At 36.9% G+C, this 15,296-nt stretch overlaps 1 protein-coding gene across 1 annotated transcript in view; it reads right to left on the bottom strand.

The window, feature by feature from the left end:
- The window catches only part of SOX2 (SRY-box transcription factor 2), a 627,102-nt gene that overhangs the window by 80,724 nt on the left and 531,082 nt on the right, over window positions 1-15,296 (bottom strand). Inside the window, exons 8-10 of the mRNA XM_064493127.1 lie at window positions 11,901-12,035; window positions 11,713-11,781; window positions 7,645-7,726 (exon numbers count right to left, since the gene is read on the bottom strand). The gene's annotated coding sequence lies outside the window, so the exon portion shown is untranslated. The remainder of the gene's footprint in view (window positions 1-7,644; window positions 7,727-11,712; window positions 11,782-11,900; window positions 12,036-15,296) is intronic.

The raw sequence follows: 15,296 nt of genomic DNA, 5'->3' as shown, positions 1-15,296 counted from the left end.
TAAAGTAACTACAACAGGCTTATCTATAAATGGAGAAGAATTTCCTGGCATAGGTCAGAAGTTTCCTACATACAAAACCAGACTTGTTCACTAGATATATAAAAACTAAGTCTCTATGTCCTTCCAGAGACTAAGAAGAGTAACTATCATGCATGGACATTAATTCATTCAGTGGATTTTTAAAGTAGTACTCTGCTAGGAAGTAGGGATACAAAAATGATTAAAACATGAGTCTTGTCCTTAAGGAACTTACTCCCATAAGTAGTAGATGAGTCAGATAAGTAAATCAATTATTATAATATAACTGATAAGGTATAAGAGTGCAGCATTCTATGAGAGCACAAGAAAGGATATCTAAATTAGATTGGGACAGTGGGGTAAGAGGATAAGATGCTAGAACTGAGTTTTTAGGAACAAGAATTTAATTAGCTGAAGAAGGGAGACAAGGAAAGGTGATGTATAAAATACTATGATGAGCTTGGGAATGTCTTTTGGAAAACTTACAAAGAATTGGCTCCACATTAAGAGAAGAGCGGGCGGGATGGTTAAAGTGTCCCTTGTACAGATCAGGCTTTCTCTGAGGTTGTCAAGGGCCTTGACTCATTTCCTTTTTCTTAACTCCTTTTCTTTTGCCCAAGGTTTTTGGACAGAGCCATATAGAAAGTCTTGTCTGTGGACATTTCAGAATTTGAAAGCTGCCTGTCTAGAGCGTACTGATGGGGTATGTCAAATAGGCATTCATGCCAACGACCTAGGTGAGAGCACAGAGTAACAGTAGTGGATGGGATCACAGCATACTTGTGTTGCCTCTGGAAGTTGTTTACGTCTGTGGAAATGGTTTCTTTTGTCTGAATTCAGGACCTTGAATAGGCTAGCTTGTTGCAAGGACCTCAGAATGTTTTCTACGTGAAGCATATCAAGAAAGGGAGTCAAGATAATTCTCAGGATTAGCTCTAGAGTATCACATGTTAAAGGTGTTTATTAGAAATGTCCACTTATTAAAAAAATTTTTTAAACCAAATTCTCTGCCTTTCAGGAATCAGCTTAATTGACTTTTTTTTCTGGAGAAGCTTTGCCTAACTTTGTGTATTAGGTCATGTCCCTGTGATGTATGCTTTCTCAGTATCCTGCAGTTTTCCTTTGTCATACTTAGGCATCACCCCAATTAAATACTGAATTATACAATCAATGCTTTCACAGCAGACTCTAAGTAGAATGTTATCTTCACGAGGGCAGGAACTGGGTTTTATGCTGCTTTACCTATAACACCTAGCAGCATTCCTGGTTCATAGCAGGCACTCAATACATATTTTTTGAATGATTCATTTACTCGTTATCCCAATTCCAGTGCAAGTTGAATGCAACAAGTTGAAGTGTAGCAGAGCTGCTAATAAGTAAAGCCAGATCTGTAGTTCCTAGAACTAACTGGAACTCCCAGAAGTCTCTCAGAACTGACACTAGCTTCTTGGAGAGTTCAAATGATGGCCTGGGGTTACCTCCTTTTACTGCTCCACCTAGCCTCTCCCCATGGTATTTTGGCTCAAAACTAATCCAGCACCTTCCCATTCATCTGTGTCAGTGACTTGTTATTACTACTTGTTTTCCTTAGGCCACAGCTTCCTTCACTACTGAGTGCCAAATATGCTGTGCCAAGCACTTGGGATAAAAGCATGAACAGGCATGGACCTGACCTCAGGAGAGCAGGAGGCTGCCATGGAGTGGCAAGATTGGAGCAGGCCTCATCTGTCTCCAGGGAACCACTGCCTGTAATTATATTATAAGACCATTGCCCTTTTAGCTTGAAAGGATTTGCTCTCTGTTAAAATGCATATTGCCCTGGAAATCATAACTCTTTTTAGCTGTTATTAACCACTTTTACCTTCATATGAATGAAGGGTCAAAGAGCAGGTTTTGGCCCAGAGGGTAGAGGGACAGAGAAAAGGTCTTTGGGAGTGTGAGAGGAAGAGGGACAGGAGTGCCAGTAGCTGGGAAAGGCGTAAAAATGAAATAGCCGGAGCAACAGCAGCTAGTACATAATAAGACATGAGGCAATGCTTGATGAGTAAATCAACTGCTTTCTTCACATTGGTTGAGGGCAGGTTCTACCTGAGGCTGTTTCTTTAGGTAGCTAGCAATTTCTGGTTGAGAAGAAGTTTACCACATAGGAAACAGATGGCTCTAGCTGTTTGGCATGGATGCCAAATCTCAATTACACCCACACTCTAGGACTTCACAGGGAGAACATACAAAATGTATTTTTTTCTTTTTTTTTTCTACCACCATGAATTCAAGAGGATTTCCATTTTCAGAACTGTTTTTAGACGGATTCATACCCTGTTTTCAAAGGTTCCATGTAAGCTTGAGCTTAGATGCATATGCTGGGTTCTCTAAGTTATTCCAAACATTTTTTTTTTAAATCAAATAAACTCCAATAGATTTAAATTGGCCATGAGAACTAGTGATGCTGTTTCAAAAGAGGACAGATACCATCCTGGTGTCTGAACACTAAGATTCTTTTCTATGTCTGTGAGTATAATGCTTACTTACACATACTAGCAAAAAACACAATTAGCATACTAATTTGATTCTCTACCTAAAGAATGAAAGATTCCTTTGACACAGACAGCTGTCCATGGATAGCTGTGGTGACCCTTGGTCAGTTTTCCATCTGTCTTGGAGTAAAAAGTCCAGACTTAGACACACATTAGTTGTATGACCTTGGGCAGCCTTCTTTTGTTGCTGTTTCTCAGTATCTTCACCTGTAAAATGGAAGTACATCTAATACCTGCCTCATGGGGCCGTAGTAAGAATCAAGTGAGCACCTTGCCCACAACAGACATGCCATATTATTTTTTTTAAACTCTGGTCTGAATCTGTCTATTCTGAGGAAGTCTGTAGTAGGTCCAGGACTCTCTACTTCTACCTGCCTCTAAAGAGAGGGAGGTAGAGAAAGATTTTACTGAAACAATTTAGAGAGAATTCTACAGCCATGCAAAAGTCACTACTTCCTTTTGCCTTGTCTCCCAGGGATATAAGGCCCCAAGGATAGAGACAGGGAATGACTGCTGTCTGGGAATGTCTTAGGCCCATCTCCAGGATCATTGGCAGCTCTCAGGTCATCAGGTTGACAAATCTAAATAACACCAATTATAACTGCAGGATCATAATTTCTTGATATCTCCCTATACTGAACTACGTTGTCTGCCCTTTTCCCTTCTTTAGACCAGTGGGTCTCAATCTTGGTTACACACTGGAATCACTTGGGGAGCTTTAAAAATTACTGATGCCTGGGTCTCATTCTCAGAGATTCTGATTTAACTTGTCTGGGGTATAGTGTCAGTATTGGCCTTTTTAAAAGCTCTCCAGAAAATCATTGCATTTTGCACACTGGAAATTTCAAAAATAATTTTTTCAGTGTAAAGTCCAACTTAACACACACCAATAATACAGTTAATAACAGGACAGAAATTGAGTCATGGTGCATAAAATTAATTTCATACTGTTAACAATATTTTGATATCTTAAGCTTATTTAAAACCTACTTTAATGTAAACACCCTCTGTCCCATCCTGACCCATAAACTTGAGGCTGTTGAGCCAACTCGGTGTGAGGGACACCAGGCTGGAAGAAGCAGAGTGGTACGATGTGGTCTTGTCATTCGCTGAAAGATTCCTAAGAGCCAGTGCTAGCTGAGAGTGCCCTCTTGCATCTCGGGTTAGCTCCAGGGGTCCAAGGATCTCTTCTCACTTATTAGCTCTGCCAGTTTGGATGCTAGTTTCACTAAATGGGTATTTTTTCAACCCCAGTGTTAGGAGACTCTGGTGTGTCTTGATCAGCTGTGACAGATATGTTACAAGAAATGTGAAATAATAATAAAATTCTGGGGTTTAAGAATTAAGGATTCCAGCAAACTCAAGGTTATCCTTGTAACAGCATTATTTTCACTCACTTGCACTCCAGTACGCTGTCCTGAATGGGAGAACATGGTGGAGTTACAATTACTGTGGGGGACTGTCATTTGACATGAGTGTCCCTGTGGAACAAAGGTTGGGTTTTGCAAAATCCAGTCTCCCAAGTCAAAGGAGTTCCTCACTGGGCCTCAAGTTTGCAGTAGTGCATATTAATGGGGGTAGCTGGGAGAGCCGGACAAAGGGGCCTCTCTGTGTTATGGTGCCCAGTCTCTTTTTTGAGGACAGAGGGAACCTTGTTTTCTTACATTGGAGAAGGAAGCTTGTGTATAAGATCACACCTTAAGCATCTCTGAACTGAAAATGGAAAAAAATGTCTTAGGTAATTCTGCCAGTCTTTTCTCATTACAAAAATCAGTATATAAACATGTCAAATGTAAACACAATATTTTTAGAAGAAATAAAGACAAAAGTATTATGTACTTAGGGGATTCTTGTGATATTTGGAGTAATTATTATCTGACCAGTACTTTAATGTTTTCTGCTGAAGATGAAGGAATGGGGTACTTCATTTAGCTTTTTCATTTGCTAGCTCAACTTGCTAGTTACATAAAAAGGGAAACTACCAGTTAGGTAATTTAGATCAACACTTTGATTTTTTTTTTCCCCTTTTCGAGGTTCCTGAGCAGAAGGGAAAATGAGGCTTGAAGATTGGAGAAGGGGAGAAATATGGTAAGCACTCAGTAAGTAATTGTGGGTGGTTGAGATGATGATAATGTTAGATTCCCTCCTGAGAAATGTTTTCAAAGCACTGAAGTGCAGAGGGAACATATTACTTGGGTTTTTAAGACTACTGAGCTATTTGAAGTATTATTTATGACTTTTTGTGCTTAGAGTTTTTTTTTTCTAGTAAGGAATTTTGAATGCAAGGTAAAGGGAGAGGGATTTATGATGAGCTTAGTGTACTTGAAGTTAAATTACCTGGATCTTGTTTTAATTTTCCTTGTTTATAACATGTAACTTAATTGTTCTATAGTTTGGTGCTTTAACTTATTAGTGAGTAATATGCATGGAGTCCTTTGAGTTAAATGGACAAAGTGTCAAATAAATTTAAGATCTTACTTTATTTTACAGTATAATTGGTCAAATTGGGCAAATAACTTAAAATATATGTTGAGGGTTAGATTCCTCGTGGTCTACGGCAAGTGAAGTAAAGGGCTTTCAGACTTAAAGTCCAAGTGTGATGGATTCCTATTACTATCTTATTACTACCAATACTACTTACTGGTAACAAAAAGTTTCAGAAAATTCATGAACATAGCTTAAGAATGAGTTGCTTACTGAGAGGAATTTTTTTTGGTGGGAGTGAACTTCCCTAATCTTTCAAAGCAGACACTACCCTGACTTCCCACAACACATTCCACTAGGCTGCTTCTTGAGACAGAAGTCTGCAAGGACTGGTCTGACACATGGCATTTACTGCACTGCTTGTGTTAAAACGTGATATTTTCCTTTCCTTCCGGCTCTTGCTCTTTGTTTTATACTGCTATTTATTTCACATTGCTTTTTATTTTACAGTGACCCCAGCCTATGAGTGGCAGTGTATGAAATCTCGGTTTTTTCATTCTGCAGATCATTTCTGGCTCTGTGGTTTTAGATCTATCACTGTTTACTGAGCTTTTATTGTCATTAGAGACAGCTTTGCATTTTAATAAAGTTTCCAATCCTCTAGGACCCTCTCCCCTGAAACAGCTCCAGCTCCCCAGGGCTGCTGAAGAGTTGAGCAGAGAGAGCAGAAGCTTTTGTGGACAGTGATGCTGATGGCAGATAACTCCAGCTGTCATTACAAGATCATCCAGATAAGGGGGGACAATCAAGTAGGGCTTACAGTCCACTTGAGTTTTTCTGATTGTAAAACCAGCCATTTTTCAATTTAAATAATTTAAGGATTCCAGCTTCTCTATACTCTAAGGCTCATTTAGCCTCTTATTAGCTAACTGTTTCTCCAGTTCAAGAGGTGGAAGGAAAGAGTGCAGATTTTTTGTTATTGTTAATTCACAGCAGTGGGTAGTGGTGTGTAAATAAAAAATAAGCCAAACAAATTTGATGAGAAGAGAGAATAGAAATCCATACAAGTAATCATAATTGATTTTTAAAAAGTTAATTAAAAGGAATAAAAAGGGACAAGTACTGCATGGCCTAGCATATTATCAATAGGCAAGTGACAGAGGGAAGAATGAATTAGAAAACTGATTCGCAGCTAACTAGAAGAAGAAAATAGACCAACACAGCTGTTAATTTTAACTTGAAAATCCCAAATTCTTTTCGAAGTTCTTTCCTTATAGTATCTGACAATGATCTTATCTCACATTATTCCCGTCGAAGGAAATGCTGGGAAGAGTAGGAGGGAAATAACAAAATGAAGTTATAATATCCCAGAGGATTCAGCTCAGAACCGATTTACAGAACTATTTGTGACATACCAATGACAGAAAATACAGCTAAGAAACCATAGTTTGCATAAGGTCTTCCTTTTTTTCTCTTTTAGTTGTAAGTCTTTTTTTTTTTCCTACTAAATTCTGCAACCTTTCCTTCTTCCTAAACCTCTGCGACCAAAGGCCAGCAACCTACAATATTTATTTTCAAGTAGTATATACAGGAGCTACCCCTCAAGTCACTTACTTCCATACAAGAAAATAGGGCATGAAGGAACTAATAAGAAGGAGAGGCTCTTCTTGAAACTTTCAAGAGCGCCTTTTGGTAGGACCACATCTAATATTTTTGTGTAGGCATTCCAGGGATGGGACAGTTCTGGAGAACCATATGCTGGCTATGCCCGTGGGCCTGTCTTTTCCTGTGCTTAGGAGACACCTTCTGTTCAGATGAAGACACAGATTCCCCAGCATAAGGGTCAGAGCCTGAATAAGAAGGCTGGTTAGCTAATTAGGGAAAGTATTTCCTGACAGAGGTAGGGCCTGTGGTTACCACCAAGAGTTAAATCTGAGATATGCTTTGAATTATTAGAAAGACAGTGATGGCATGCAGACTGTCGAACAAACAAGGTCTTCAGCTGACACTTAAAAGGAATCATCTTAAATAGAAGGTAACATCAATAGCTGAAGAGTTACAATAGGAAGAGAGAGCAGGAATTATTGGGCTGTCTTCCTTCCTCCCTTCCTTCCTTCTTTCCTTCATTCCTTCCTTCCTTTTCCTTTCTTCCTTCCTTTCCTTCCTATCTCCCTCTTTCTAAACAGTAGCAGCCCATCTTTGGATTACTAGAGGATTACCATGGATGTAACTGTTGAAGCATAAGTAGACCTCAGGAAAATATGGCATATCTCTATTCAAAGAACATACTGTAAACTTCCGGACTGATGTTCTATTTTTTTTCTTTCCTTCTCTCATTTTAGAATTAGGGAAAACAAAACAAACATAGCCAGATGAACTATGAGTGCCAGAGACAGCTAAAATTACTTGTGCTTCCTGGTTTTGGTTTTTTTTTTCCTTTTCTTTTTAAGACGCTAGAGCTCTTGCAGCAGTTTCTTTCCTGGACTGTAAGCTCGGTAAGGTCAGGGGCCTGATTGATTTGCTTATTACTGTATGCCTAGCATTTAGCACTGTGCCTAAATATTTGTTGAGTGATTAAATTAATAGCGTGTCCATTAACATCCCATCCACAAAATGAGGATAAAGAATTGGTAAATACAGAACCAAACATAAATAACATAAACGTTACCTTATAGGGCTGTCTTTGTGTGAGTGTGTGAAAGGTCTATTAGAGGAGAATTTCCCAGAATGTGTTCAACAAAACATTAGCCCTGAGGAATAAAAATAGATTTTTTTAATGCAAAATAGATGGGGAAAGTCTATGAAAAATTGTTTAGGATACTCTAAATTATACAAAGTTAAAAAAGATCTTTATAATATGATTTGTCAGTTTTTCAAATCCAAATTTTTATTGTAAATGTCCTAGAGAGGGACATAGCGTGCTAAATTTCCAAAGATTGTTTGACCGTGTTTTTCCTTTACTTGGCACATGTCACAGGAAAGTATTCCACAAAACATGCTTTGGGAAGAGTAGCATCTTAATTCAGCTTCACTTTCTTTAATTCTCTTTCTTTTCAATTTAAGTCATAATAATTAATTTTTTCCACTGTGCAAGATACGCCTAAGCACAAAAATGTGAAAACAGTTAACACTACTGAACTTCACACTTAAAATTTACCATCTTAACTGTTTTTGTGTTCTGTGTTCTTTAACCACAATTAAAAATTTAAAAATAATACTCTCCAAATATTACTTTACTAAGTAATAGATGAGTCAGTATTTTACCCAAGGGCTGCAATAATGCACCAAAATTTAATAGTATTGCCAAATAAAGGGCTTGATTTTGGTCTACAGCATATTACTCAATTGCATTACCTACCTTGATATTGAATCCTTTGTAAGTGTCTTGATTTTGAACATTGGGCTATGGATCTCTTAGTGTGTGTTTTTAATAATATTGCTTAGAATGACTACAAAAAAACCCACGCTGTGTAGGGAAAGTTTATGGTAGTTTAGCAGAGTGAGCATAAGACTAAGGGATAAGAGAATGGGTTCCAAAAATTGACGTTGTCACTGACTCAGAGAGCCAGTTTAAGTAAATCCTGCTTTCCTTATCTATAAGGTAGCCTCAGTCAGTAATTTTCTACTTTTCCCCTCCAGCATGGCATTCCCAACTTACATGGAACTCTAAAAGACGCAGCAGATAAAGGCAAGAGGTAAGAAGTTACTTGGTCTCCCTTCCCCCACGGCCCTGAGTATCCCCAAAGAGCTAAAAGCTCAAGGGAACAGTTTGAAATCACGAGGCTAGATAACCTTTTGGGTTCTTTCCAAGTCTTACTTCTGCCACTAGGAGTAAGACTGAGGTAGAAAAGGTTTGTATCCATTTTACAGCCTGTGAACCCCTGTATGTAATTTTATACAGACCTACACAGCACACAGCATTCAGCTAATACAGAATATAGAATACTGCCACACCACATGTGGCAAGCACCCTTTGAATTTCAACATATATTTTAGATTAAAAAATAAAATAAGAAAACCATTACCAGAAGGTACTCTTCTCTCAGTCACTTTATGGATACACTTCAAAATATAGACTTGATGGTGAATTAAAATTGAATGCAAATATTGTCACTGAGAAGTTGTCCATTTATACAGTTTTCTAAGACTCTTTTAGTTTTTAATGGGCAAGGTTTTGCTAAAAACAAGAAGTGTTAATTACATAAATATGCGTATTCTTTTCAAAGCATTACACTATATTATGGTTAAAAAACAATAGAGAAGTGAATGCAGAAATACTTCAACAGAAATACTGTTTCTTGAACAGCCTTTAAAATTATGACATGTTTATTGGGAGAATACATTACTCACGACAGGGTTACAAAAGCAATATTAACCTTGAAATTTAATAGCAAAGTCAGACATTAAAGATCAGTACCACACGTGGTGACAGAGGTACTTTTGTTTAGATTGTACATAGGATAAGACAGATATTTAATGCTACATTAAGATGTAGGTAAATAAAGGGTCCTTTAGAAGATTCATAACACATGCATCATGATTTTTAGCAGATTGTGCTAAAGATAGAATTCTTAGAAATGAAAAACCTTGTGCTTTATTTTGCTTCTGTTATTCTGGATACTGTTGCTTTTGTAATTTTGTACAGAGTGTCAGACATTAAATTTGCCATTAAATATATATATATATCTATCTATCTTTTGAAGGCAGGCATTTGTTACATTGACAAATTACCAAACACTTTAGTTGTATCTAATGTGTGACTAATGAGTTTTTGTAATCTATAATCAGTGAGGATGTTTGCTTCTGCAAAAAATATAATTTATCCAAAAATAGCATTGATATTAAGTCAAGAACTACAAAGTAGTGGTTAAAAATGTGTGATGAAATACACTATAAAATTGCACTTACCATCAAATGCAAGTTTGATTGATTTAGAGAATTTTTTTTCCTGAAATGTATGTTACTATAGGTTTATCACATAATATATTATTTGCCTAATCATGCAATGTTGATGATTAAAAGATTCATGTTTTAAATTTCATTGTTTTTATAACCCTAAGATATTTCATTAAAATCTCTCATAGAATGTTTACTTATTTTAGAGAACGCTAGCTTGAGACATATTAAAAAATAAAGGTCAAAAGTCATAAAGGATAATAGCTGATGGTTTTGATAATGCTAATTATATATTACTGAGAATAAAGGTAGAAAAGGAAATATGAATACTAAAGGAAGATAAACATCCCAATGCTGGATTGAAAAAAAATAATGAAAAAACTCTTAAAATGTCTTTGTACTTTACTGTCATAATTCAAAGACATAATGAAGCCTGAATTAAAAATGTCAGTTTCTGTGAGTGTTGATAACTTGGTTCTTTGTTGGGCAAGTCAAAATGTGTCTGTTTGATAGGCAAAAATGACAGACTAAAAATGGGAGAAGTTGGATCTAAAAAAAGAAACACACACACACACACACACACACACACACACATACACGCACACATGACTTTAAAAAAGGTCCATAATGTACTTGAAGGAGAAGACCTGTAGGGTAGGAGGCAATATCTTTAGGAAGTCACCGAGCAGCACTAAAAGGCAATGTCCATGGCCAATCAAAACGATTTCTGTGACTGCTGGGGCTCTTGCATCTCCGTCTTTACACTAGACTGGAAACCCTTTGTACTAATTACCAGACTGTACCAGATTTTCTGGTTCAGTTCAATCCTATAATTGACTGACAGTGATGGGCAAGGAAGGGGAAAAATTCAGGCTCACCACTGCAAGCAGAGGGTCAGAAATGGTTTCACAGAGAGCTGGTCACAGCCTGGCACTAAAAGCAAGGTTAAGCAAGCATCATCAGCACTTTCTTCTAATTCTCAAGTTAAAAAGGAAACAAGGAAGAAAAAACAACAGTCCAGGCTGTTCTCATCTTACAGACCAGTTCTTGGCATGCAACCATTTTACATAAAATAAATGGAGAATAACTTCAAGTGTAAATGGTAATCCTAGATGTCACTGATTTTTATTTTGCTTTTGGAAAGTAGATATAGGTTTGTCTCCAAAACTCAAATAGGGTCATCGTGCTAAAGTTAAACAGTTTTTTGTTTATTTACAGAAATCAGAAAAAACAATGCTGTTGTTTCATTCCTAGTACTCAAAAATTATTAAAGTGCAAGCCATATTTAGAAAGCCTGTGGTAGGTTACATAATCAAAGTTAAGCATTTGAAAGCATCGTAATTCTCCTTTGCTTGTTTGTAATTCACTGATTTACATTTACTGTGTATCCTTAACAATAAAATAGCTGTCCATGAATCCATACTTTTAAAAATGAAAGTCTGAATAATAATTTACATGAACTTATAGTTAATGCATTAAAAAAACAGAACACATTGAGCACTGGATTAAAAAGACTTAGTCGGCTGACCATCATTTGTTATTTGGTTAGAACTGTTCTCCACCCACTTTATTTCTACCCCAAAGAGCAACTCCAGCTTTAGCTACGCCAAACATCAAAAACGCAGGTGCCAGAATCAGGTCAAAGTGAGACTCAGGCCCTTCGGTAGGCAAGTGAGAATTATGTGCTATCATGTTGAGGTCAATTGACTTGAAATTTAATCACAGGTTAAGCCCCCTTTCTTTCCAGGCTAAGGAGTAAGCAACACCTGTGCCAGCAGCGGCTCACATTGCAGTTGACATAGCAGCCAGTTCAATTTTTAGTTACAAGTCAATTACTTACTGGAATAGAAAGGGAACATTTCATTCATTCCATGGATGGTCACTTTTCCGGAGAAACCTGTCAGGCTTTCTTTCTCCAAAAAAAGAAGAAGAGAGAATAAAAAGTAAAAGTTAAAAATAAGTGATACGCTACAAAGTTCTAGAGCTAGGCCAGCACGCTACAGCAGAGAAGTTGTGCAAATAGCTTACCTTCCACATACTGAACAGAGCTGTCTTGTAAATGAGGCCTATCCCAGCTGATAAGTCCTGGGACCTTCCTCATCAGAGAATCAAAACAGGTGAAATGATAATAGATGATGTACACCTGAGGAGAGGGCCAGCTGACTGTATGAAAGGAGAGAGCAAATGAGTAAACTGTCTTCCCCAGCTACAGTCAGCCCTGGTGCAAGGGGAGTTTCAAATGCACTGGCTATAGACTTTTGTCCAAAGCTGTGGTTCTTTTTTTTTCCTTTTTTTTTCTTCTTTCTTTCTTTTCTTTTCTTTCTTTTTTTTTTTTTCCTTAGTGAAGCTAGATTAGTTCATACAAAACTCAACAATACAGCACTGAAACCCATTGTTGATATTCAACATTTTTCACATAGCGGAACAGAATAGACAATACGGTATCTAGGAAACCACGGGCTGGATTACAAACTGATGATATCTCATCCTTCTGGGGGCCTGTAATCCTTTTTATTACCTACCACAGTAAAAAAAAAAAAAAAAAGAAAAATCACTGTGTGTGTGGGGAAACTCTTTCAGAATAAATCAGTATCATTGCTATTCTTAGGTAAATAGGATAAAGTAAAATGAAATCTTGCTTATAATACTAAATCTCAAAGTGCTGTTTGCCTTTTATGCAAGTGAATGATTTTAAAACTTCTCTTCACCTTTATGTGGGCTTCTATAGGTTTAAAAAATCAAATTATCTGTAGATGTTTGCTTAATAACTGTTCAAAATAAACTTGGACTTCCAATTTCTTGTGATAAATACCTGGAAAGTTCTTTATTTCAAAACGCCCAATATTGAAACTAAGGCATGAGTACAAAGTAATTTTCATTAATTTATTCTAAAATACATGTGTTGGGTTATTAGTATGCTATATTTGTTTTCTCCACTAAGAACACACTGAAATTCAAGATTTTGGGGGCTAACTTACCTGATATCTAGTTCAATAATTTATTTTTTTACTTTTTAACTCCATGACTTTTTAATTTTTCATTTTTAAAAATACATTTCCTGATTATGTGTAACTGCAAAGCCATTCTTTGCAAGGAAGTTATGCCTATTAACCTTTTTGAAAGTCTAGTCCAATCCTTTTTTAAAATGCAATCCAGTTCCCATACTTTTCTTAAGCCTCCAAATGTCTAGGTAGCCACAGAAGTGATTGTTCCTACCAGTTTCTTTTCATCACTTCTGCAATTGACCAATTGACAACTGATTGATGGTTATCTTTTCACTTCAACAATGAAAGCAATTACCATCACTATAGCTATGTACAGTAAATGCCTCCAGAGTAAATTACATGATTCTAAAATTCTCCTTAGCTCACTTAGTAAAACATCAACACAAAAAAGTTTCTTTTTGCACCTCCTTTCCTGTACCACAGATTTGGCCTTTTCTGTCAGCTGTAAAAAAAAGAACTTGACAGCTTCTTTAAAAAGAGGAGTATAAAGGAACTTGAATAAAGGATGGCACTGGGCCTGTCTCAAGCAAGTGGCCATTCTTTGCACTTGGAAAAAAATTGGGCATGTCAGCACAGATAAGCCCTATAAGAACACTCTAAAGACTATTCCCAGTGACCTTGAGATTCTCTCTCCTTCCCTAACCATTCCCGAACATCAGAGTGACAACACAGATTCTGAACACGGATTTGCCAACTGATTTTGAGTAGATGGTGTTTCTCATTGTAAAGAAAACATCCTTAAATTTTTAAACTCCCTCACTGCACTGCAGAGGCTCCCCTGCTCTTTCTAAAAGTGCTCAAACAAGTGCTATTATGCGGGTGTCACACTCATCCATTATGATATGTTGATGGACAAGAGCTTTAAACTCCACCCCCAAATCTAAACTTACTGTAAATGTGTATTTTATTCTCACATGAAAGCCCTGAATCTAGTCAAGGAAGGGTATTCAAGGCTTTTTTTTTCTATCCCTATGTAATTAAAGTCATTTTTTTTCCTGGTGAAGTAAATATGCTGTTATGAAAGATTGGACTGATCTCCTCTCTTATTCCGCTCCCACCCCCCTTTAAGTTCATGTTTTAAAAGTGAAAAACACATCCAAATAGACAAGAAACAGGATTTCTCACTATTTCCCTTGAGGTCTTAGATCCAAAAAGTTCATTCTACTGAATATCACAAGGTAAACTGAACCATAGTTGTGTTGTCTAGAACGACGTGGTACTAGTTGGGAAATTTTTCCACTCTAGCAATGTTAGCAAGTTATATAGCAGTGAAAGAAAGTGCTGTGTATATTTATTCACTGCCAACTCTACCTAGGACTTGGGCTAGTTTTCTGATAATTCTGGCCTCAGTTGTTTAATCAGACAATAAGATTTTGTTAAATACAAACTTTATGTCCCAGAGTGGGTAAGCTCTGTAATGTATGAGAAATAAGAGATAAGATCCTGCCTAGCAGAAATGGGTTATGTACATGGGGAAATAGGATAGATAGTAGGAAATAGCTGCTGAATGAAACATAATGTGCATGTTATATAGGTACACATATGACAGCATGATATATTGTCATATATCAATGACGCTACATAAATTTTGTTTAAACAGCTCCTCATTTTCCATATTACCTTTTCTATATTTGTCAGTGATTTTATTATTCAGATATCCCAGATGACATTCATGACATGTCACTTTTATATCTGTACACTTGCTCCCCAAAGACCTACGTACTATTCTAGAACTATAGCAGGTCATATCTGCATTTACAAAACTGCTTTCCAGGTGATCTGATCTGCCTTCTTTACCTACAACATCATTGTTGGATGTCCTCCACCTCTGCTTTTACTGTGTTACACACACCTTGGTTTCAGAACCTATAATGGCCCTTTTGTTCATGTGTATTGCACAAAATCCTTGGAACTTCCAAGTTCAAGGAACTGCCTTGCTTAGTTACCAGGGCTTTGCAAGATCTAGTTCTAAGGTAGCACCTCTCCAACCTTATTTCCCATCAATCAACTTACTATTTAATAATCGTATATCTTACTATTACATACAGGCCTAGGTGCATACCAAGCTGTTCCATCTTTTATCCTCATCTTCTGTATTCAAGGTCCAAATAAACCATAGTCCACTTATGAATCATTCCCCGCAGTGGTAGCTTACGTACTTCTGTCCTCTAATGTCAGTTTCATTTATTATTGACTTTGATGCACATCTGGCCCCCTTTGAATGTCACCCTCTTTACTAAGATTTCCTTATCAATTCAAATAAAATTTAATATCTTCTTCTACTGTGCCCCATTGTTCTTGGCACACACCTTTATTATAATACACATTATCTTGGATTGTATTTGCCTATCATTTTCCCCAAGTGGAACTTAGGAAAGAAACTGTATTGTATGTATATTTTTAAATCCAGTCACTGGCA

Source organism: Camelus dromedarius, chromosome 2, assembly GCF_036321535.1.
Source record: "Camelus dromedarius isolate mCamDro1 chromosome 2, mCamDro1.pat, whole genome shotgun sequence".
NCBI classification, from domain to species: Eukaryota; Metazoa; Chordata; class Mammalia; order Artiodactyla; family Camelidae; genus Camelus; species Camelus dromedarius.
Note: the sequence above shows the minus strand (reverse complement) of the source record. Positions and strands in the feature narration are given on the sequence as shown.